The sequence below is a fragment of the Falco peregrinus genome, chromosome 6 (assembly GCF_023634155.1).
Source record: "Falco peregrinus isolate bFalPer1 chromosome 6, bFalPer1.pri, whole genome shotgun sequence".
Classification (NCBI taxonomy): domain Eukaryota; kingdom Metazoa; phylum Chordata; class Aves; order Falconiformes; family Falconidae; genus Falco; species Falco peregrinus.
The window spans coordinates 29,834,261-29,858,013 of record NC_073726.1 but is presented as its reverse complement, the minus strand read 5'-3'; the positions used below and the strand labels follow the sequence as shown (position 1 = coordinate 29,858,013).

Here is a 23,753-nt window from a genome sequence, read left to right as displayed (position 1 = left end):
CTTGATCTGGGTAGAAAAGAAAGCAATGAATGCCCTTAGCTGTACTGACTGGGTAACGCTGAGATAGCGTCTGTAGGGTAACAACCAGGCAGCTTAAAGAAGAAGTAAGATATTTCTTTCTTTATTTGTTTGTTTAATTTAGCATGCTGAAACAGTTTAAAACACTGAAATGGGGGTAGGGCAAGGAAGGTGGTAAAAAAAATACATCACCCATCCCTTGTGATTCTGTGGTTTTGTCTGAATCTTCCCTCCACATCAGCTGTGTGTTTCAGTTGTGATCAGTGCCCTAAGATTGTAGCTGCATGCAAGATGTCTCATTTGCCTAATATTAAAAATATGTGTGTGTAATGACATTTTTGTAATGCTTCCCATCTGGAAGATATGTCACACACCTTTTGCAGTAAGATTCACGGCACCCTCTTAAGATATTCCTGTGTTTTATGGATGGAGTCTCCTATGCATGGGAGCTACTGTATAGTTCTGGCCTGAAAAATAGTTCAAAACAACATATTATTTATTGCCAGGAATAAGTTTTTGCTATTAGTCCGTCTTGCTCAGTCTAGTAGAACCAATCGATTTTTGAGAGAGTAATTCGTCTGCTTAAAAACGTAACGGTTCATTTAGTAGAAGAAATGCTAACCACCTAACACATAGTAAGGGATCTGAAGACCACCTTCATCCAGTCATTCAGGAGTTGCCTTGGAAGCGTTAAGGTTTTAGTCTGAAATTGTATGTGCAGACCAAATCATAGCCATATCATAGGGTGGGAATTCACGTCAAACATGGTCTCAAAATGGTATGTCCATTAGAAGTTATGTACAAGTAATTGTCAGACTGCCACTTGTATTAGCAAGGCTACATTCTTTCTTGAATGAAGGTAATAAAATTGTCTCAAAGAAGGGGATAACTGTCATGTGAAATAAGCAGAGGTTAACCTTTTCATCCTCAAAATTTGTAACAGAGGTATTGCTGCATAGGCAGTATTAAAAAAAAAAAAAAAAGGGAGGAAAAGAGCAGCTTTCTCTGTTAGCATGACTGTGGAAAAGGGACAGTGAATTTCTGGTTTTTACAGTATGTAGGAAAGCGAGCTTCTGAGCTGTTGATGTACTTCAGATAAATTTGTTTAAACCGCTTATATTTGTGGATACATACTGATAAATAAATTTCCAGTTTAAGTGTAGAACCATCCTTTAAAAAAACAGATTTTCAAAGTGCCAGGCAGCAGACAGCACCTAATTCCAGCTGGTTGGTGACACCTTCTGGATGCTGAGCACTTGGAAAATTTCACCTGTCATTTGGGTAATTGATGAAAAGTTGAGTTTTTCCCAGAGCCTGGCATGATCCACAGTCAGTGGCGTAGCAGTAGGAGAAAAAGGTCCAAATCTGCTGTCTCCCAGGCTTGTTCTCTGAGCTGTTATAAAAATGTTTTATACTCAGATTGCTTTTAAAACACGATGATGCAAATTTGAACACTCTGCAAATTTGACCTGTATTTATATCTGCATGTTTGGAAGAAACCCATAAAATTATTTCCATATTGTTTTCAATATATTTCCAGTTTATTATTCTGAGAAAATTTGATGCATCTGCAGTGTGCATGATCTGGCTTTCTGAAATGCAGATGCACAGCCTTGCATATCTAGTCAAATCAGTGTAGCAACTGCTTTTACAAACTACGTGACAATGTACAGCCTCCTATCTGAGAACCAGATCAGACTAAAATTGGGACTCAGTCCAAAAAATAAAATACTGCAATCAGTCTACTTACTGTGTCAGCATTCAGATTTGTTGCTGTTATATACACTGCAGGGAAAGGAAGTGGAAAATACACGCTAGCATCCAGAAACAGATTCCTGAGTCATGGAGGATGGCTGAGATGGGTGTTAATAGGAGCTGCTTAAAGGTTCCCGGTTTTGCACACACCGTATGGGCTAACAGATGTTAAAAACTATGTTCTAAGCCTCTGTGACACTAAGGAAGTCACTGCGTGACACTACAGATGCCATGTGACTTCCCTGTTTACACTCAGCCCAGCTGTAAACATCTATGAAATAGCAGCGATGGAATGATCTGCTTTTGTGTCACAACATCCTTGGGCTGTGGTTCTCAGCCTTTAGAGCTGCCCGTTGGCACCGGTGGGGGTTTGCGGAATTCAGCGCCCTGGAAAGCTGTACTCTGAAAGCCGGTGTGTTCGGACTGGGTTGACCTCTTGCTTCAGACCGTATGTTTCCTTCCCTTCGCCTGTCCCGCTGCTATTCTCGGCTGCTGGCTGGCACCTCTCATCTGTTGGGGACATGGTGGGCCAGTGGGCATCCTGCTGCTGCACCTACCCTGCTTCATGACTCACCCCTCCAGTCCTGCATGCATGCCACTTAACCCTCTCATTTCCAGGTCCCTAGACTTAACCCTTCTGTCCTAAAATTTGCTCAGTCTGTGCTACTGGGAGAGAAGGACCCGTGCTCCTGTGTGATGCTTCTCGGATCACTGTAGGCAGCACTCAAGTGCATAGCGTGCACTGCGCAGCAGCAGGGTCACTTTGGGGTTATAACAGTAAATCTTCTAAAAGTAATCACACTTTAGAAGTGATTTAAGTGCTCAGGTTTCTGGGTGAAAGCCAATTGTCAAGGTTTAATCTGCACCCTAAAGCTCTGCTGGTAAATCTGATCTGGCAGTTCTGCCTATGTATGGGTAGAGAACCACTATTAAAATATCTTTCCTGTTACAGAACAGTGGGACCTTTAATCTCCACAACAAAAATAAAAACTTTCTAAAGGTTTTATAAAATTATTATTACACTGTAATGTGCAGCAGAATACATGGGTGGGATTTGGCTCTGATACAAAGACCAGACAGCATAACCTATGTGCACGTACGTGTCTGCAGGGGCACGAGGGTAGGATTCAGTTGCCTGCATGTTGGTGCCTTGGAGACGCCTTCGGTTACGTGGGCCATACCCATAGGGGTGGCAGGTACAACACTAGTTTTATGGGAGTTTTATGTGGGCCAGCAGGATGCTGTACGTCACCTCAAATGACAGGAGGCATAGGTGTTGTGTTTAGGCAACTAAATCTTTGCATATGTGTCCTAAGTTCCTGTTGTAATTGCTGGAGATGCAGTTTGTTGCTGACACCTAGAGATTCTGCTTGCCCAGTGGCAGACATTTATATTTGGTGGGCTGACGTGCTATCCAAATACTACTGGATCTCTAGTGATTAGACCATTGTGGGTTTTTTCTTCTTATGATGCGTAAAATCAAACAAATATGAATAATAAATAATGTGAAATACAAGCTAGTTCACATTTTTGCAGTGAACTTCGCAGAATTTGTAATAGTAAATTGGATGCAAAGAAACTTAGTATTTTTTTATGCAGCTGGACCCCCATGCAGAAGAAAATCGTTAGACCCAAAGACAGTAACTTTTCATGAGTGTGATTAGAGCTTATTGCTTACACTTCCTGTAAAGTTTCAGTGTCATGAGCACATTTATTTATCCATTAAGCATTTTTTTTTTTTTTGTAAATAAGAATTTTTGTTATGTTTTGCCATGGCTGACTAGTACATAGTGAGTTACTCTTTTAGGGAAGAAGGCGACAATATGTATTTTGTGCCAAAATACTGCAGCACCTAAGAAAATAGGGTTTCTGTTCTTAATTGCCGGTTTCTTTCTGTCTTGTATCCTATCTTGGTTTAAAAAAAAAAATAATAATCAACAAGCTCATTGTGATGCTCTTGATTAGGCTTCAACAGAGATAATGAAAGTATAGTGTCCCTTTGTGAAAGGAGTTTTTAATTATTGTTAGTTGTACTTGCTAGCTTCATTTCTGAAGGGAAACGGAGGTGACCTCATCCTGAAACTTGTCAGTCTCATGCTAGTGTCATTCACTGCCTGGAAAAGAGGTTGTTTTTTTGTTTCTTGTTGCTTTTTTTTTAATGAGGAGCTATCAGCAGGCCTGATGGGCCCTGCAGTTTGGGAAATGCTGTCCAGACTCTGTTTCAGAGGCGTGCTTGTTTCTGAAATGTTAACGCTACAGAGCTGAGTTGTATCTTAGGAGCAGGGGACTGGCAAGAGTCTCAGACCTGTCATCTGTCCGTTCCAGTAAGGTCTCTAACAGCAGCCAGTACTAACGACTTTGGAGACTGGTGATGGAGTCCTCATAGGGGACAATTGCTGAAGGTTTGAGGGCTTATTCCTGCTCTTTCATACTAACTAATAATCTTGGAGTAAATCTAAGACTTTATTTCATAACCCTTCGCTTGGCTCTGGCATATTCTTGAGGTCCACACTTCATCTGCGCTCAGATGCAAAGAGAGGATTCCCTCACCCTTCGGCTGCAAACCATGCAGGGCAGCGGTGGTGTCGCATGTCCTTGTGCGGGTGCCAATCAATTGGGACCGGTCAGTATTCCCTTGTGACCATAATGTGAATGCCTAAATATTTATAATTGGTTTAGTTCATTTAACCTCTCCGTATGTTAGGAGGAGGATGAATTAGAGTAGGTTTTTTGTCTCTCGTCACTATTCTGTATTTCTTAAGCTGTTGCCTTGTTTCATCTCAAATGAACCTGCTCTAAAATATCCTGAACTTCAAATTCCATTTTAGTTCATCCAGTGCCATCTGCCACAGTGTCTGCTACGTATTTCAGTCCTGACGAAAATCCACATTTCTCCTCCGTACGTCCGCACTCTTTTGTAAGGATGATGAGACAAGCTAAGCTGGCAAGTTGTTCCCACCTTTGTTACCAATTATACAGCAATGTAAAGAGGCAAATTCTAACAATTTGTGTCCTTAGAGGCATTTGGATACCTAACTTGCAGTGAAATTGTTAGCAGTAAGGCTCTTGAACATCCTTGAGGCTCTGGGATGGGGTCTGTGCTCAGCTTTTGCTCAAGCAGCCTCTGGCTGACTTCTAATCATGCTACTTTTCTGTCGGTCTCAGATGTGTATTTAAAGCTGCTGATTCTTCCTCAGCATCAAAACCATTGACTGGGAGACAGCCAGCCAGCAGGGTGCCAGCCCTCCCCTCCACAAGGGAATAAGCATTCAGCTGTTTTGTTTTCTAGCCCTGGCCTGGAGAAACCGGGAAGGTCAGTGAGCTTGGTACGTTTTATGGGTGTCCTCACCACTTCGCCAGACGGGTTGGGAACCATGGGCTGGAGCTCCCAGATTGTCTCATTCTGTTGCTTTCTGCTGCTCATTAAAAGACAGAATTAAAATCTCAGTGGTGTGAGAGGTTAGGACTGTCTGAAATGGTTTTCATTCTGTAGCTCCCAGATGTTTAGGCAAAAGGAGTGTAAGTTTTCCTGAAGGAAGCCACATTTTCCAGTAAAAACACTGAACTTTGTCACCTTACAGTGACTTCGTTCAGTCCTTCCTTTGCTGTCTGTAATGTGGGGATTACGCGTGTACCTTAAAAAGATTGTTCTGAAAACTGTGGTAGTTTGTTAGCGTTTCTGCAAGCTTACCAAAATATATGTTAAATACAAGTATTCTGAAACCTGTTCATCTCCCAGGGTTGAATTTGGTGTCTTCTGCTTTGTTGGCTTTTTTTCCTTCTGTTTTTCAAAACGTGGGACTGTTCTCATTTTTTCTGTTTACATTCTTCAAACCTGAGCTACTGCACAAAGATACTGTGCATGCTGGAGGTGGGTACAGAAAGACACTCATAGGGTGTAGTTTCTGAAATGGTGGGTACCGTGTTGGGTAGGAAGGTATGTCTGGATCAGTGCTGAATAAACGCTGCTTCATGCTGGACAGAACTGCAGGAGACTCAGTCTTGTCTCTCATTTTCACAAACTACCGTAGAAATTGTGGCCTTTCAAAGTATTCCTTGAATCGTTGGACTATGTAGTTTGACTGCCAGATTTCAAAATAGGATGAAGAACCTGTTACCTGCCATCGTCAAAGGCACTCCAGAAACACAGCTACCCCCCCTCTGTTCAGGAGAGGTACAGAGTGGTTTCTTACCGCAAGCCTGCCCCACGGCAAACATAAAGCAAAGCTGTATTCCAGGTTCGGGCTGAGTACCGTTTCCCTATGGAGGACCATTTTTCAAGCACAGGAGGAACAGCAATCGTGGCTGCTGTGGCAGGAGATGCAGAAGCCCTGCCGTGGGAGAGCAGGGTTTGTTCTCTCGTCTTTCACATCTCTACGGCTCCCCGCACTGCACCACCCTGCTTGTCAGCTGTGGGCATGGAGAGCGTTTGGCATGAAGACAAGAGACGTACCGAGGGCTGCCAGGCAGCAGCAAACGTAGTGCAGCTCCTTCTCTCGCGCCAGACAAGCTTTTGATGGCGGACTTCAGAGGCATACATTTCACGTGGGCACAACTAGTTCTTGATTTAAAAAAACTAACAAAAAAAACAAAAAAAAAACCCCAACCAAGCCTTGAAACTACCCTGGGGCAAAAATAAATGAGTGCAAGAATACCAGAAGATTGAGCAACATGCTATGGACATGTTGTTTCCTTTAAGTATTCTGACTATAAATGACGTCACTTAGATAGTTTGGATGTTTGTGAGCACTACAGGGCTTGGAAAGGGAAAGCAAATTGGAAAAACACTGGGAAGCTCAACAATTTGTTTTGTTTTATGACTCTCTGGTAGTTTAATGAGGGAGCTATTACTCATGCACTGTCACTGCACATCTAGAAAATTCCTTTGGGTTTAAAAACTGGCAGGAAAAGGTAGTTTCCTAAAAACCACTGAATTAATGAGATAAAGCCCATTGCTCAGGAGTCCCTAACAGGAAGGGTCGGAGGCAGAGTTGTGCAGGACTCACAGTGTGCTGGAAATCTTCTCCATGGGGTATTTCAAAGAGCAGATAGTGCTGGCAGGGACCCAGAGCAGCAGTGCAGCAGACATGCTCAGCACCTCTCTTTTAGGACGCAGTACGATGGATTTGGGGAGGAAGAAGTTTGGTTTGACTGGGGCATTGTAGCCAATCCTTCCCCTCCATTCCCTTGTATCTGCAAATACCTGGGACTAGGGTACCGGACCCCTCCTGAAGAGACCAGGAAGGTTGTTGTACTCATGGGTGATGGTACAATATATTAGTAATATCAGCGCTTGAAGCAAGGGAGCTACACTTGTGGATAAGAAAAATAATTATTTGTTGTGTGGGCTTAATTATACAGCTTGAAATGAATTTTCACAAGTTTAATAATACCTATTCCCGTGTCTTGTCTGACTTGGGACTTGCTGCTTTGTGTCTGGATTATTTTATAGGTCTGTACAGTGCAGCGTGCATGTTCAATTATTTTAGCTGTTTGTCACATCCATACAGGACGTACATTATCCTCATCTGAACTGGAAACCTAATATAACTTTTCTGACCCTGGAAAGCAGAATGAGTGCTGTTTCAGTTCAATGTTTTAGAGAATACAGTGAAGAGAGGACTGCTCCAGTCTGGAAATGAAAGTGCCTATATTCCTCACCAGCCCCCTGACACGATTACTCCCTCATAGGTTAAGTTACTGTAATTTCTTCTGCAAAAACTGCAGATAAAGCAGGGGCTGTTAGGAGGGAATTCCACAAGGAGTCTGTGAAGTGTGATGTAATGATTAGCAATAGAATTAATGAGCCACTGTAACAGTTCTGCTACAGTTCGTCTTAAATTACAGTACCTCAGACGTAATCATAGTCATTCCTTATCTTATTTCAGTGCTGTACTGTAGTCTGAATCAACTTTGTCTTTCCTCTGTGTCACTAGCCTCTCAAGCACTTCCAAAATCTTCTAATTACTCATTTTCTTTCCTCATACACAAACTTTAATCCAGACTGTTACCAAATTTCCATGGAAATACAGGAGTAACACAGGCAACGCGTATTTTAAGCTTCAGATTTATCTGTGTCCCTTGTACATGCGACATACACTCTCTTTTGAAATACCCAGTACTGAGCTGAGACTGAAGTTTTTTACATTTGTTTCTTAAAGCGCATAGATGCCCAGTTTACATCTCTGTGCTGGATTTTTGCCCTTGGGTGTGGAACTCGCTGCCTGGGCCAGAATTAGGAAATGGTTCCCACATCTGCTGTGCGAAAGTGTTGGATCACAGTGGAGAGCTCAGTTTTCAGCAGAACAGGAACGGGACAGAATGAGATGGAGAGAAGCTGGGGGAACGCTTGCTGTTATGAAGATGGCAGGGGTGCGACATGATACAATTCTCATTATTTTGGAATAATATCAGAATAACCAGGATATAATCAGAATAACCAGCATATAAAGGGAGACACTTCAGAGGGACTTTGTTTTATAATGTGTTAGACCAGGACTTGGGCATCAGTCGTTCTGAGGGCAGGTGCACATGGCAGTGAGTACGGGGAGCTCAGGTGGGCTCCAAAAAAAGCTTGTTCAGGTACCAGGAGTGGCATGACCATTGCAAAGAGGTGTTCAGCCTTGCATGTTGGATCTGTAGTGCTTCGATTTTCCAGGGTAGTGTGAAACCGCAGGTTGAGAAGACACAAAAAGGGGCTCTTCTGCTTTCTGGGTGGCCAGACACCAGTGAAGGTGGTGAGCACCAGTGCTGCTGTGTAGCCATGTTCTGGAAAGAGCTCTGTTGCTGGCATGGATTTAGGTGGGTTTGGGGCCTTTTCAGGGGGCTTGCATGGTGTTTAGGCTGCTCTTTGCCTAAATGGATTGCAGCAGAGTGTAGGTGAGAAGCAGGTTCCCTCACTCCAAGTGGGTCACCTTGGATTGCGAACAGCAGGTAATACCAGGCTGTAATAGGGCATGTGCTGATGCCCAAGCAGCTACTGAGTAGAGAGGTTTTATCACTCCAGGCACCTCAATTCTGCCACAATTCAGGCAGAACAAAGATGGGCCATGTGGCTGATGCCTGCAGCCTCCCTGTCTCATGGCAAGGGGCATTTGTTGGGCAGCCGTCTGCAGGGGCAGCAGCATCTTACTGCTGAGTGCTGCGTCAGCCGTTCAGTAGAAAAGCTGGGCTTCCCTGGAACTCCAGACGTGTGTGTGTTGCACTGATGCAAGAAAAAAAATTTTGGCTTGTTATTGATAGAAGCCTAACTTAGTTTTCCTGTTAATAAGGGCTTAATAGTAATCTACTAACGTGATCATGGTTCAGCTGATTTCTTTTCTTGGCTAGTGAGCATCCTTTGCTGTTTTCTCTCTGTGCTGAAAGAAAGCTGCTAAAAAGAGGCAGGTGTTGCTGAGCGGCAGATCGTACCTAACAGGGTGCTGCGCCCATCTTTGTGCTGATGCATGTGCAGTTCTGCACACTCTGCCTGATGCCACCATCCCACGCCAGTTCAGAGTTCTTGTGGCTTCTGCTTTATCCTCGGACTTCAGTATGCGGATGTATGTACATACATTCAAATAACTATTAGGTTTTACATTTAAAGACTCTTTTTTTTTTTTAAACCTTACTTTGTCAAGACCTTTGCAGCTGGTGTTACACAGCACATGCTTTATTATCCCAGTCATCACTTTGACTGTTTTAACCCTTTTAAATCTTTGCAGTTGCTACAGTAGACAGTTGTGAGGGTAATCTTGAGTGGATTTCCTTGGCCGGTATTAAACCCACAAAGAAATCCAAAGTAGTTCCGTGAAAAAGGAATCTCTGGATGAAAGTGTTTATTTGCAAGGGACTGAAAGGGAGAATGTAAAATGAAAATGCAGTCCACCTGCAGAGAAATGGTTGTGGGGGAACCATGGCAGGCTGGCAGCTGCCACGTTCCTGCACCCATCGTCTCGGACCTCTTAATCACAGAACAGTTAATGCAGAATGGTCAGCCCTGCCAAGCAGGGAGCGTGCCTTGCTGGCACGTGCTCGCTGCGATATGTGTTGTGCATTAATCGCAGTAAGGTTTGCATCCGTCTTGGTTACGATTTTGTTTTCTGCTTTCAAGTTCCCCTTTTCTCATTGTGTCTAATAAATGAAATTGAACTCACAAAATGCTCCAAAGCGACATTAGGATGTGCCTGTTAACAGAGTAGAATAAATTAATTACACGCCATGAACTAACTGAACTCATTTACTAATTGATGAATTAATTTAATCATGTCTGTTAAAGATAGGAGAACTCGAATGCTGGCAGAATAAAGAGCTAACTCTCCTCTTCACTAAATGATTAGAGTCTCTTTGGGTTTAGTTTTTCTTAGTCTAGTAATGGCCACATTTTTAGAAGTAGGAAGTTACACCAGTCGTTTGGGGTTCTCTGTGATTCTGTCCAACAGCACTTCCAGGCTGACATCTGCTTCTTGAATTCATTTCAAATTTTGACGTTTCTAGTTGTTTTTTTTCTTAGACAAACATTAGTGCTAGTTCTTCATCCTTTTTTTTTCACTGATCAAACATTGAACACTGTCAGTCGTGTTGTCCAGCTAGAGATTCCATGCTGACTGGACGTCTATAATTGGGGAGTGTGTGTGTGATCTTTCTTAATCATATTCTTAGTGTACACAATAATATTCTTTCTGTGCACATTCCGCATCTTCTGTCTTCCAGGTTTCATCTGCAGGCATCTATTCCACTACAGTCTTTGTGCAGTCAAGGTCCAGATCTGCACTTCTGTGCATCATTTTATTTCTCTTCTGAGATGTTTGCCCGACCTGTGCACATGGGAATTGATAGCAATCGGCTGCACCTCAGTACAGTTTGAACAGAAAGGAGCTTTCTCCCATGCCAACTGGCTGTAAACACCACAAAACCAGCTTTTTATTTAAGCCTCTGTTTTAAAGCTATACCTTCCTATGATGCTTAGGGTAGACAGGCCATCAGGCTGTTAATCTGCCTTTATATCAGGTTTTAGTGTCTCATTATTCCTTATGCTTCATCTTCTTTTATGTTTCTTCTGTCTTGCTTGTCTCAGGCAGTAAACTGGAAACCAAACTGCTTTTACTCTTGTTTCATATGAAGTTCCTGGGTCAGTGTGTCTTGGTCGGTGACAGGGACCCTGCCCTGCTGCAACAGCTTTACTGTGCCCCCCTTGGAAATCACTGCAAAGGTAAATACTTACATAGATTCAAAATCTACACAGTTGCTCAGGTCCCAAAGAAAACCAAGACTAGAAACAGAACTTCATCCTTTTGTGGTTTAATGCTCAAATTATGAGATGCTGACCTCATTCTGTAGCTTCAAAAGATGGAGCCAGTGATGGGGAGGAGACTAGGAAGATGACAAGTAAGTTGCAGCAAAAGGGATATATGTATGTTAGGTTTTTCTGATAGATAGGGACATATGTTTCTAATGCAACTAGAGTTGTTCAGTAGCTGTAGTAGGTTAAAGCAAAAATTATTTGCAAAATAAAATTACTTCAAAAATCTACCTTCTCCCCATCTCTTGCTTGGCTGTGTTTTAATACGTGGAGCATTATGTTGTGATCGTCTAATTAGTTCTGTAATTTTCATGGCATATGCCAGCATCAGTGTTTATTATTGAAACACGATGTCTGTTTTTATCTTGATGATGTGTTTTGTCCTGTAACAGTAGTCAGATGCATGAACTGAGTAGTAAAAGGGGTTGAGGAGTAAGGATCAGTAAATACTCGAAGCTGTGCACGGCCGGGCGGGTGTAATCAGTTCCAGCGCTGCCAGATGCTTGCCAGTTGATCCAGATGACCCTTGCTCAGCGTGCAGTGAAGATCCCCCTCCTAGCTCTTCCAGTGTCTAGCACAACTTGGAGGGCATTGATCAAGCCTGAAAACCTTGAGGTAAATCTGCCAACCCTCTCTCTTCAAAGCCAGAAGAAACAAACTCCTTTCTTAGGTGGCGTAGCCTGGCCTAACCGAAAAGATGAAGAAACGGAGGGGCTGTGTGACTGCCAGGTGGTTGTGCTGCTTCTGCCAGTTGTGGAGGTGGGCAGTTCTGGAGGGTCTGCACAGCTCTGGGACCCTGACCCTGGCAGTAGCCCAGGGGAGCTGCTTGGTGGCCTCCTCTGCCACGATGGCCAGTGTCAACTGGCTGTGTTCCTGTAACACTTTTTCATTCTGTAGTAATACAGCATGATCCAAAATGGAACCAAACAGGTGAAAACGTACCATAGCTGTGTGACCTTCTTCTGCCTTTATGAGGGGAAGCTAAAGTGGAAATGCAAACATGCATTGAAATAAATCATTTTATAAATGCCCGGTGCTAATCTCATGAGCACGCCTTGCATATGCCAACGGAGGAACAGGTTGGTTGAGGGAAAACCCACTTATAAATATGTGCAAATGGAATGGTAAATAGTTTCGAGTTTCAGTAAATTCATGGAATATGCTCTTTGCATTGGTTATGTTTCCTGCTATGAAGTATGGAGTGTAAATATATCTGGCATATATTGTTTGTCACTGTGCAGCGCCAGTATGTAGGAAATGGGTATCTTGAAAAATATGATTTCTGATTGCTTCTTCAATCTAACAAAGAAGGTTCAAAGGTTTTTTGTTCAGGTCTGAAAATATTCCTGGGTTGGGGTTTGGTGGGAGTTTGAGGGGGGGGGTTGTTGGTTGGGTTTTGGCTGTTGGTGGGTTTTTCTCAGTCTCATACATGATGGGAAGAGTAAAGGATATTTGTCTTGAGCTAAAAGATGCTCTGCAGCCTGTTTGTCAGGTGTGGGAATTCACTTGGGATTAAAAACAATCACATTTGAAGTGGTCTGATCGAATTTCCTATCCCTTTTAATTGCTATCTTTTTTTTTTTCTAAGTGACAATTTTGTTTTCACTTCCTCTTCATTAATCGTGGAGTCTTTCAAAGTACTAAGAATCTGAGTTTGTGTTACACCAGAAAAAAAAATACAGGCTAAGAAATGCTTTCATGTATGTTTATTGTTATTTTTAAAAGATACCTGACAGCAGTCTCTCCAGGTCACATTTCATCCTTCGATAAACTACCACAGTCGTTTATGTAGCAACGTAAATGAATCCACTGCTGAAGATAAATAGAGGGGCAGAGAAGTTGCAGGCGCCTGGTTTTAAGAGCTCACTTTGTAGAGACATAAGTGGCTGCGATACAATGCACGGCACAAGAATATAAACAGTAGGTGTAGTTTTTGAGTGCTTCATGACAGGGGCATTTCTGTTCAGCACTGGGATTAGCACTTCTATTGAAACTTACATAACAGCTACGTTGCCAGGGTGGTTTCTAAAAATGATGCTCATCACTTTTCAGATTCCAAAAGCTTTTAAGTCAGAAGAAGTATTTTAAGCTAAAGAAATATAATTTTTTTTCCCTCCCCTAATGATCTTCAGTTTTCTCCTGGACCCCAGTGAGATACTTCTGCACATGTGAGACAGCAGTGGGAATGAAAAGATGGTTTTGCAATATAAAGACACAGACAAGCAACAGTGAACTTTGTGGTGGGTGGCTACTTCATTAACGTACCTTTGTTAACGTACCTTAGAAAACAACAGGAAATTATGTTGTTACAGTTGTCCTGTGTGATTTCTAAAGTATAGCGTTTGCTGCTGTTATCCAGCAAATCATGAATCCCCTTGGGCAAAAGCCCCCTATATTCCTGCCTATGCTGCCCCAAAGATTGCTGTTTAACAGAAGAGCAGTCAGCTGCTATGGTGATGGGCACAGGGTGGGAACAGGGACAGAAATAGAGATGAGGCTGAAGCCAGACTATTCCTGCTTCCTTATGGTTTCAGTAGCCCTTTCTGAATGTGATGATGACTGATTTCGAGGAGTTAGCAGGTTATTTCGCTGTTTTCCTGCCTCAGATTCTCACAAATAACACAAAATAATACTCAGGCAAAAAGGCCAATGGGATAACTCAAATGGATAACGTTTGTACAGGACTTCATTTAATTCCCTGCGGTGCCAGCTTGTGCCCGTTGTGCTTGAATTTGGATGCACAGAAATCTGCCTCCTCCCATATGATTTTAAGTCAGTTTTTGGTGATGCATAATTCATATGCTGAAGCCTTTGTCACAGAAACATCTTACTGTTTTTCCCCCCAGCTTGATAAGCCTGCTTTTGTATTTTTAGGATTTCTGTTACCTAATAATCCTCCAAATCAGCCAGAAGAGGTTTCAAAAGAGAGCTGGGAGTAAATCTGAGACAACTTGTACGTCAAGGGTATTGCAGTATGCAGTAGGTGATTCTCTGGCACCTGCTATTTGCAGATCCCTCACCCACAAAGAAACACTCCCTGGTGGCACAGGGGCCTGCCACGGCCACGGAGGTGGTGTGTAGGTGGACTGCGCCTCAAGGCACTCTGCTGGGAAGTTTGTAGACCAATTTGGGTATATCTTGCCTGGAATGTCTACACATACACTTCTGCACAAAACAGAGAGAGCAGTTTCTTCCGATGAATTTTGCAGCTCTAATTGAAAATTACTCCATCCATAGAGAACGTGGTGCCCGCGTTCTAGTGCTGGGCTTAGTGGTAAGCCTGGATCGTTTTGACTGGGAATGCACTCACTTAAGTTCAGATCGTGAGGAGCTGTACCTTGGCTGGGAGCCTGTATATGAGGCTGGAGGGAGAGAGAAGTGATTATAAAGTTGCGTTTTAATTTACCTCTTTGAAGACCAGCACAAAGAGGGGACTAATTCAAACGGCTTTTGGTATTATTCTTTTTTTTTTTTTTTTCAGATTCTGAGGACCAACCTGTCAATAATGAATTGTTCCAGAAATACACGGAGAAAAATTGTACATGGTGGAGGCTGTTTTTATTGAGGTATAGCACATCTGCTGTGTCCCTCCTTGGCATCGGCTGGGATTGTGAATATATTGTAGCCATCAGACCTTTCCTGTTAGAAGCTTTGAGAAGCTTCTAAAATTGAAAAGATAAATGTATTGTGCATACATAACGGATAAATTTGACGTTGCACTAGTGGGAATACCAGTCTGTTGGAGGGCTGTTCGCTTGTTCCCGAGGAATGTTCCCCAGGTTGCTTACTTGGTAGCTCTTTTCAGTACGGCTCAACAAAGCCTAGGAAGGAAGGTGAGGTATGTGAAGTACTGTCATCAGTGTAGGAAATCTTGACAGTAATAGTTTTGCCATGTCATTAATTTCCTCCCAAGTGACCTAGATACTTTCTCTTCTTCCCTGTTTATGTCAAGCTAGCACAGACCTTCTGATCATACTAAATTCCAGCTGTGGAGGCTTTGATTGTTTCTTGCACATTGCCAGTTTTAAGATAAAAAAATTGTTCAGCAAGAAAAATTTAAATGGGAAAATTCAAGCAGCAGTCCTACATGGAAAGTTGGACCTTTTACAAAAACCTAGTAAAACTTGAGTAAGAATCTTAATGTTTGGTGTATTGATTTTCTTGTGAAAGTTCAAGAACTGTGTTTCGTTGCAGGCTGAAGCTCATCTCAACTTCTTATGACCAGCTGCGCAGGGGAGATGGGATTTGATGCTATCCAAGGTGTAATTCCACAGTTCATGTCTTTTGTTAGTGCCAGCTTAATAAGTTTCTGCCTACTCTCAGCCGTTCATTTCCAGCTCAGCAGCAAGGCAGTACCATCTCTTTTCCTGACTGGAAAACCAGATGACTGAAAATAACCTCAGTCAAGAAAAGAAACACTTTTTTTTTTTTCTTTCTTCTCTTAGAATTAGAATCATTTGAATGAACTCGTCTATAGCGTGGCCCGCAGGCAGTTGTACCAGGGCAACTGAAGGTGACATGAACTGCAGCATCAGGGGCAGCAGTGGGTGGTGGACAGTTTCCCATTGTTAAGTGATCTTGCCGTCATCAAATATCTGCTCTGGGACCATATCCTGGATGAAGGGGTTTCCACAGTATTATTTATTAAACTGCTGCATTTTATTTTATTATTTTTTTTCATTTCATTTTATTAAGAAAGTGTAACATCTTCTTGCTTGGGCAGGTTTTTTTTCTCAAGGAGATAAACCATGTCTGTGAGAAGTCAGTCAGATTTGTGGACAGCCATGAATGTCAATAAAGTCTTGGCAAACACAGTACGTATTTATTCAGCCTTGCAAATTAAAAACATTTTTCCTGCTTGTTTAGTGAAGGGAACAAAAAAAGACAAATTACATAGTGGGTGAGCTCTCTTGATAGTTGGAATTCATTAAGCTGGTGGCAAAAACGCTAGGGGATTGATGGTGCAGAAAAATAAGAGATGAAGCAGCTTTTCCCCCATAGCTGTGTGGTTTAAGTTCAAGTTGAAAATGACTGAAAAAAAATCCCTTAAAGACATGTGTAACTGACTTCACAGTCTCAGTTTCTATCTTGGTAGGCAGATCTTCCTCACTGCCGTTAGTATTAATTGGTTTTTCATCTGACAGACAATTTCTCAATGGTTCCTCGATCTTCATCATGCCATAGGGTGTCTGCAGCAGCTCATAAATGAGATACATGGCCAAGCATTAAGTGGGAAGTTTGCACAATCACTTCCTGTGCTATAGCCGTTCTGTGAACAGAGGCTTTCTGCAGAGTTGTCAAGCTGTCACCTTTCCTTGGTTCCACGTTTTATTTAAAAAAAAAAAAAACTAAAAAGTTACAATAAGTTGAGCAGTTTGTCAGATGTAACATACTTGCAGGCTATTGTCTGCAAATTACAGGCTGATTCGGTCTTTGAGCCTGTCATAGATAGATCATAAAGCTGTCATAAATAAAGCTTTAACAAAATCCATTTGCTCGGCTCCTGTTACGGCAGAGCCTGGAAAGGAAGCAATGAGACTTACTTTTCACAAATTTCCTGTACAGGATCAGTAGTGCAGTTGGAAGTCTTTCCAAGTCGCACCCAGTAGATGTTCTGATTATCCCTGATTAATGTGAAAAAATGCCCACAATTGTCATCTGCAGCCAAAGATGGGATCACAGTTCACATATTATTCCGAGTGCTTAACTGCAGGAATTCAGCACTGGGAGAGAGAGGGTTACCTGGTAGGTGTTTGAATGCAGCTAAACCACCTGTAAATTATTCAACAGCAAAACAAAGCCATTGTAAACTCTTAATCTTGCAGTGGTTTAATTGCAGACAAAACTTTTACTTACGTAAGTAATCCCATCAACATCAAATAAAAATATGTGAATTAGGAAGTATTTAAGATGAGGGCTTGAGTCAATGACATGTCATTCCCGTAATTTTCCCTGGAGGATTACAGAACAGTGTTAGTTTGTATCTACAGAAACAAAAATGTAATCAGAAACTCATCCGTCTAAAATTTTTATCTAAGTCTGTGAATTGTGGGTTTGCTCTTCCTATTTCCCAAGCTCTTGCTTTTCTGCAAAGTAGGTGGGTAAATGTAAAGATTTTATCTCATCTGTTCCTCCTCTTCCTTTCCAGTTAAATGAGAAAATTGCTGTCAGCTTTTCTCATCATTAAATCTAGGAAGGACAGAACAGTTCAAGATTTGAAAACGTTCTAAAACTTACAGGACCTAATTAGGAAGGAGACATCTTGGAGAAGTACAATAGCGCTCTAGCTGTGGTTCATTGTTTTTCCAATTTAGGAATGACAGTTTACAGCCCTAATACAAGAGTGTTTCTCATTATCTGTTTTCTAGAAGCATTCAGAGTTATTACAAGTTTTGAAAGATGCTTTCTTCAAAAGTGCAAATGATAATAAATGGAAGAATTTGCTCCCTGGATAGTCAGATGGAGATGCTGGGGTCTGCACCCATTCTAGGGCTGTGGTCAAGACAGAGCCGCAGCTGGACCTCAGCTTCAAATCCCATGTACATCACGAATGCAGCTGTACAGGAAAAGATTCTGTAGTATGATTTAGCGTTGCCTTGTCCAAGGAAAATCATGGTTGTGAGGTGTCGTGGCTTTCCTTGTTTCACAGATGGCTTTCAGGTTTCTTGGACTTGCTCATTAAGATTTTCTTGGAGAGCAGTGTGTTCGCGATGCTGTTGACAGATACCCTCGTGGGAACTGTCCACACTGCTTTTGAGATTTCTCTCCTCTATCTTCAGCCATCTAGAAGTTCAGTTTCTAGTCTAACCTAGTTGGTTTTGTTGTCATTGTGGTCAATGAAGAACGAGATGCATCTCCGGAGATGATGAAACCTTAGAGACACGTAATTGGGTAGGTGTTCTACATGGTTTCCAGCCCCCTTCGGAGCAGGAGTTGGAGAATATTTGGCTGTCTTCAGGAGACCACAGATGGGTTCATTTTGGGCGATAGTTGTAGTCAGCTAAAATCAGCTTTCACAGGACTTGCAGAGGCAGGTACAGTGCACACCGAGTGTGTTAAACTGCAGGAGGGGACAAGTAAGATGCTTTGCTGTGCTTGAATATGCTACAGCAAGGCAAAGTCTGAGGCTTTTGCATGGCTTGGGGGAACAGTTCAGTCCTGCCCTCACTTACAGCTGGTTTATGTTAACCATGCTAAAGCCGTTGGCATTTCTTGTGCCCGCATGGATGATTCCCAGCCAGCTGTATGCTTGGGGCAGAGCCTGAGGATATGTGCACGAGCACAGCTCTGTCCTGCTGCTCCTGCCCGAGCTGCTTCCTGACTGCTGTGCTCCACACAGACACTTTCTGGACAGCAAACCTGCATAATGAATCCAACACTGATGTGGCCTGGCATAGTTAGAGCTCTCCCAGTAACTGCCCGCTTTCAGAGGCCCAGCCTACTCCGTTTGGTTGTTTTCCTTAAAACAAAGTTGTCTTACACCCACGTCAGGCACGCTGTCTCATTGTGCCTCCCCTCTGCCCTGCCACTGAAAGACGCTGCTTCTTGTGCTGGTGCTGTTGCTTGAGGGCATCCGTCCCGTGCTGCCAGGCTGTGCTGTCCCTATGGAGTACTTCCCAGGACACATCACCGTGGCCCTGGCTGAGCCGGGTAGCCTGCACGGACATTCACACTTGACATTGTTCGGCAGATGTGATTGGGATATGTTTGTCCTGCCAGCTGAGATGAGAAAGGTACAGAGAGGTTCCAGAAAAAAAATAGATCTTTTCGAAGGGAGTAAATTGCCTAGAACACACTCCAGTAGCAGACTTCCAGGAAAAAAGCCTGTGTCAGACTTCCAAGAAGTAGTGCTGAGCCCAGGTGGTAAGTGCTAGATCAGAGTAGTCCGTAATTGATGCAGCCCTTCACGTGGGGTTCAGGCACACGCTGCTTCTCTAATACTGCAAATACCCCCTCAGCGAGAGCTAGCAGAGGGGTGAGCTGCTTTTCAGGCTATCCACGTGACCTGCTGAATGAATATTCAACATCTAGGCATTAATAAGTAGCTTCTGTCACATGCTAGTATCTGCTGCAGCAGTTAAAAATAAGGTGTGTGAACATCTTGCAGGAGACCTTTCCCACCTTGTTTTGCTGTCACTAGAGGGAGTTCGCAGCAGTGCTTCCCTTACTGATTCATTTGGTGGTAGTCATGCTGTGGGCAGACGTCAGCAGACACAATGTGTTAACAGAAGACAGTAACAAAAGTAGGATGAAGATGCTTCTTCCTGCTTAAACCCTTGTACTTGTTGTCCAATCTCGACTAACAATATTCTTCAGAGTGACGCTGCTGTAAGCACTTCTCTTTCTGTTGGTAGCACTGTAATAGAAAACAGAAATGACCGTTTGGTGACTCAAACCAAAATCGAGGCTAAGAATAAGAAAAGAGCATCAGCTATGTATTAGGAAAAATAAAAACCCGACATGGATAGGTATTCTTCTGTGGCATTTCCAATTTATTGTTACAGGAATATCATCCCAGCTAGAAACAAGCTCCCTCAGGAAGCTGGTTTCATATGGTGGTTTAGATTTAACTATTCATTGTCTAGCACCATTTGAAATCAGTGTTCTTGGAGGAAGAATGCCTGCCTTCGTCAGTGAAACAGATCCTCGACAGCCTCGGTGGAAAAGAAGGTCAAGATCTTCCTTGCGTGCTTCTGCTGGCACGGTTAGCTCCGCCAGCCAACGAAGTCCCTCGGTTGGCTTGGACTGCAAGGTCTGTGGCAGAGATGGCCCTGGGGAGAGCAATGCCATTTGTGGTTTTAAAGGCAGAAATTCTGCTGTAATACTGCTGGGCAACGGCATGTTTATAGTATTTGTAGGTGGTGAACCAAAACTTTGGAAAGAGAGGACTTACAAGACAAACAGTGCAAAAAAGTGTAATACTTGGTGCTTGTTGTTCATGCACCAACTAGTAAATCTAGTACAAACAACTACTTTGTACAACACAGTGAGGAATAAAGGCAAGAACTTCATTTGCTCCACTTGTATTTTCAGCTCCAAGCCTGTTGCAGCCTTACATAGATAACATTTTTGTTAGTTCTTTACCACCCTTTTATGTACCTTGTACATGTGTCACACAAGACACACACGAGAATGTAAAGCAGATAATTACAGATTTAAGCACTGGAAGTTCTGGATGCTCTTTGCATCCTTGGTGCGTGTTTGCTTTTTCACTGTGATATGTTTGGCAGATACGAGCATGCTTATTTGTTTTGTGTGACTTAACTTGCCGGTGTTCAGGTTGCAGGTTGATGGCTGGATACGCTTGTTGTAGTTAATGGAAATGACCAGCACCAGCATCTGTGAGAACTGGACTATACATGGTTAGTCCGGTTGTCCAAGGCTATTGAAATTTGGATAAATATTAAGTCTTTTACCATATTAAAATATGTGTGTAGCTGGTGATTGTTTTTTCAAAAGGTTTCACTTTCTAAACCCTTGTTTTCTCATCAGTGTTTTAATAATTATAGTATTTTTTTAGTGAGTAATGCCACAGAGGTAATTAATTAACACTTTTCAAGTATTTGGGGATCCTCCAATGTAAAATACTACCCAATACTATCCAGCACTCACCTCTTCATCCTTGCAGATCTCAGTAGCCCCTTTAGAGGATGACTGATTTCTTTTGGTGTTCAGAGTCAATAATATTTTCTAGCACCATTTGAAATCGGTTATAGTGATTGGGGAATTGCTCCTTGTGAATTTTATACAAGAGGCTCCAAAGAGAATCTTTAATGCTATTATCTAGGACTGAAAACAGGAAAGTGTGTTATTTTAGTGAACAGAGTTGCCGAATGCAGAAAAACACTACACGCTACGACTCTAGTGTTGTTAGGTGCTTTTATGTAGCTGGAGATATTTTCCTAGAAGAAAATACGGTCTCCAGTAGATAAGAATATGTAAAATATGTAACATGAGGTCTTGATTTAGGTTATCTGCATAAAGATGATGACTTGGAATGGTTTGGAAAGCCATACAGTACTGAGAGTGAAGATAAAGAGGGATGATTTTCCCAATGAGAATAATCAGCGTGGACTTAAAATGAAAGAAAAAACTCCCGCCCTGTTGGTTTAATGATCTGTCTGTGAGGTATGAGGAAATAAAAAGTCAGCAGCAGCAATCCTTCCAATCTGCAGTTACCGTACTCCGGACATGCTGAAAGCGAGATCTTGTGAAAGATTTCGTTGCCAGCCTGAGAGCTTTTTGCATTCTCCTCTCTTACACTCTCTTAACAGTGTAAGCCACAAAAAAACCTGAGTCATCTTCCCAAGGATGTTAAAATACCTTTTTGTTTTCTCCAAAAATCCAGCTCTTCAGAGGAGCAGAACTGGCCAGAGAAGGAGAGTCGAAGTGTGGGTCGTGTCCCCACTTGCAGCAGGATCTCGGTAACTGTTAATTTCTGAAAATCATCCTTCAACCAGCTTGTCATGCTGCATCCAGCTTCAGGGGAGCTATTAACGCAGACCCACCTACAGCCACAGCCAGCCGTCCCTCGCAGAGGATGTGTTCCTGGATGGACCGGTGAGAACAGCATATGTGCTGCCTCTCCCCATCGCTCCACACGGGGAAACTAAAAACCAGCTACAGACTGCAAACAACCGGAGCAGCTTCTGAGTAGTCAGGGGCATTTCTAAGCTTGTGACTGGTTGTTAGCAGCAAATTTGATTTTCCTGTTCCCCCCACCACCCTCTGACTTTTTATCAGTGTATGCTCCTGTTACTCTTTAGTTCTGTTTAACTAAGAAGGGATCAGATAATGACAAGCCAAAGGAGACTCTATATGAAAAGTACTTGGCCTCTTTCTTGTCTCTCGCATCTATTTGTGAAATCCACCCTCGTGATTTGTTTGTCTTTTTTTATAGATGAAACTTGCAGAAGTGAGTAGTACTGTGTTCAGTACAAAAGACTCTAGGTTAGCCCTTAAATTAATACAAAAATGATTAAAATATTGAAAATGCAGAATGGCTAGTAGCATTTGTTTTGTTTGTTTTGGTTTTTTTTCAGTATGATGCAGAGAGCTGACACCTGCCCCCATACATATTTTAGTGGGTTTTGACAGATGTTCTTGTCGAGGTTAAAAGCTGTACAGAATTAAGTGCTGCGTTCTGGAAATGTGGCTTACAAATAATGGTCGTGTTTTAAGTACATCCACTGCTTGGGTAGCTCCTGTAGAGACCACTGCTTAAATGATTTCATGTGTGAAGACCTTGAAAGAGCAGATGGATTCATTTGGAGTTTAGCTGCTTGTACCCTGTCAAGGTAGGATCTAAATGTCTAGACTTCTTTAAGTTACAGCAGCTTGTTAGCACAGAAACTGATCTTAAGGTAAGAATTGATTACAAGGTAATATAAAGTGATCGCACAAAAACAGCTGATGGAGATTACTGAAGTTTTTATTATTTCTATTGAAAAGTAAGAGGGTTTTAAGCTGTAGCAATGTTCTCTGCATCATATAACAAGAAAAGGGAGCTGCCAAGTGCTTGGATCTCGTGAAAGGCTTTTCAGACACGAGTACTGTTGCTCGTGTGCCCATGTGCTTACAGGGCTGTGTCCTGTTTCAGGTTGGATCTTTGATACAGCAGCAAGGAAAGAAAGGATGAAAGAAGGTGAGAAGGAAGGAAAATGCTTCATGAAAACAAACATTTAAGTGTAAAATACACGTATGAGGAAGTGAGAACCATGTGTAATGTGTGTCTCTTTTTTTTTTTTTTTTTTTTTTTTTTTAAATAGTCTTTGCTCTCAGCTCTTGGCCTTCTTAAAAAGTGAAGCTACTAGAACAGAGTCTTCCCTGTCACACAGCCAGGATTAGATGCAAAACGGTGCTTACAAAAATGGCACCAGTCTCAAAACGCTGATCAGGTACCAGCATATGTAGTGTGTATCTGCACTTGTTTGCAAGTCTGCTCCGTCCTCCTGCTTGGTACCCTGCAGCAATTGCGAAATGTAATGTGCAGGGAGATTGCTTCTTGGTCAGCAAGGTTTGCCTAGTTGCTGGTCTTCTGGAACAGTGTTAAAATGAAATAAACACTTGGACTAAGCCTAAAACAGGGCTGGAAGTCAGCTACTGCTCTTCCCCCAAACTCACTTCTGGACTAACAAAAGGTGCTTGATGGTGGGCTGAGAGGGAGAGAAGGGTAATTTATATCAGGAAATTTTTAATACAAACGTATTTTGGAAATGACTTGCAGTGCACCCTTTTTGGGTCAGTGAGGCATTAATCTGATCCATTTTACTACACCAATCCTAAATTTAAATTGTTACATTAATTTGAATATTCTGTGATCTTGAATCAGTCTCAAAATGTCTGGCTTCTGTGTAAGGGAGTTCTGTGAAATCCGTTTGGGAATCTGGGGGGCAAATACCCTGATGATGTTGAATAGGAGCTTGGGATGATGGGCGTGGAGAATGGCAAATAAATTGAGGGTCAGAACTGTAATTTGCAGCAGCTTAATCCTTCTGTTAATTGATGACACGTGCAGGCATAAAATGCTTATAAAAGAGTGGATCAGGAATAAGACAAAACTGTGATACTCTAACAAGATGCTTTGTGATTTCTTCAAGGCAGTTTCAGACTTGGTAGCCAAAGATGACCTGCTTGTGAGGGGACAGTCACGTCCTAGGCACACACACGTAATGGACGGTGGAGGTACAAGTGGAGTAAA

At 42.4% G+C, this 23,753-nt stretch overlaps 1 long non-coding RNA gene across 4 annotated transcripts in view; it reads left to right on the top strand.

The window, feature by feature from the left end:
* Window positions 1-22,763, top strand: part of LOC106112105 (uncharacterized) — a 131,733-nt gene extending 108,970 nt beyond the window's left edge. For 2 of the 4 annotated variants that reach the window (XR_008747755.1, XR_008747757.1), the window contains 3 exons: window positions 14,535-14,619; window positions 15,248-15,867; window positions 21,402-22,763. This is a non-coding gene — a long non-coding RNA (uncharacterized LOC106112105). Of the gene's footprint in view, window positions 1-10,828; window positions 10,964-12,778; window positions 12,974-13,185; window positions 13,294-14,534; window positions 14,620-15,247; window positions 15,868-21,401 lie in introns of all 4 variants that reach the window. The other 2 variants (XR_008747756.1, XR_008747758.1) reach the window with 2 other exon arrangements.
* The last annotated feature ends 990 nt before the right edge of the window (window positions 22,764-23,753 follow it).